The sequence below is a fragment of the Vigna radiata genome, chromosome 6 (genome assembly GCF_000741045.1).
Source record: "Vigna radiata var. radiata cultivar VC1973A chromosome 6, Vradiata_ver6, whole genome shotgun sequence".
Taxonomy (NCBI): domain Eukaryota; kingdom Viridiplantae; phylum Streptophyta; class Magnoliopsida; order Fabales; family Fabaceae; genus Vigna; species Vigna radiata.
In genome coordinates, this window is record NC_028356.1 from 31115391 (window position 1) to 31116324 (window position 934).

Genomic DNA, 934 nt, shown 5'->3' on the forward strand with positions numbered 1-934 from the left:
TTGGAATGGCAGTGGCAAGAGTAGCGAGGGATGTGAAGGAAGGAGAGGAATCCGGTGGTCTGAGAGCCGTTCTACTTTTTTGAGGAACAGATCCTCTAGGACAAGCACCATAGAAGAAAACGACGGTGATGCCAAGCTTGAGAGCATAGATGAGTGCAAAGCCGACAATAATAAGGAATGAAGAAGGTGAACCCATTGAGGATAGCTAGGGTTTCAAAACCTTTAACTAGAACAAAGCTCAATTGATTTGTGTAATGTATTGAACTTGCCCTTTTTTCTGTGTGGTTTTTATCCCTTTATCTTTCTTTTTTATTATAGCAAGGGTGACATGGTGAAGAAGAAGAGATTGAAGAAAGGTGCACGATGTCCATAGTAAGCTTTGGTTAGGGTTTGGGTGCAGAGCATGGCTAGAGGCAGTCCTATTAAGGACGAATTGGTAAACAAGAAGCCATTGTCGTCTCCCTCACCATCAGTGGCGCGAACGACACTGTCTCCGTCATTGTCCACGTCCACCACTGCTGCACTGAAGAACGAAACTTTGGCGTCTACGAAGAAGAAGAAGGGAGTGAAGAGTTTTAGGTCGAAGGACTTGTGTGAGATATTGATGGATGAGAATAGATGACATAACAGAGACTGAAAAACTTGACAGTTTCAACATTCAAAACTGTGCTCCATTTGGGGGTAAGTTCAATATGTTGGTAAAAGTGAAGTCTGATATGACAAGAGGAGTTCCTTTGAAATACCTTAGTTATGGCTCAGAATCATATTNAGATTGTCCAGCCTTGAAATTTGGCCTGAGGAAAAAGTCTATTTGCTTTGTAGCCTTCTTATATTTACAGATTATTTTGAGCTCTACTTATTTTATTCTAAAATGTTAAGTTTCTTTAGAATTAATTTCATGAGGCTTTGTAAAGCTGGGTTTGCTTATTATTTT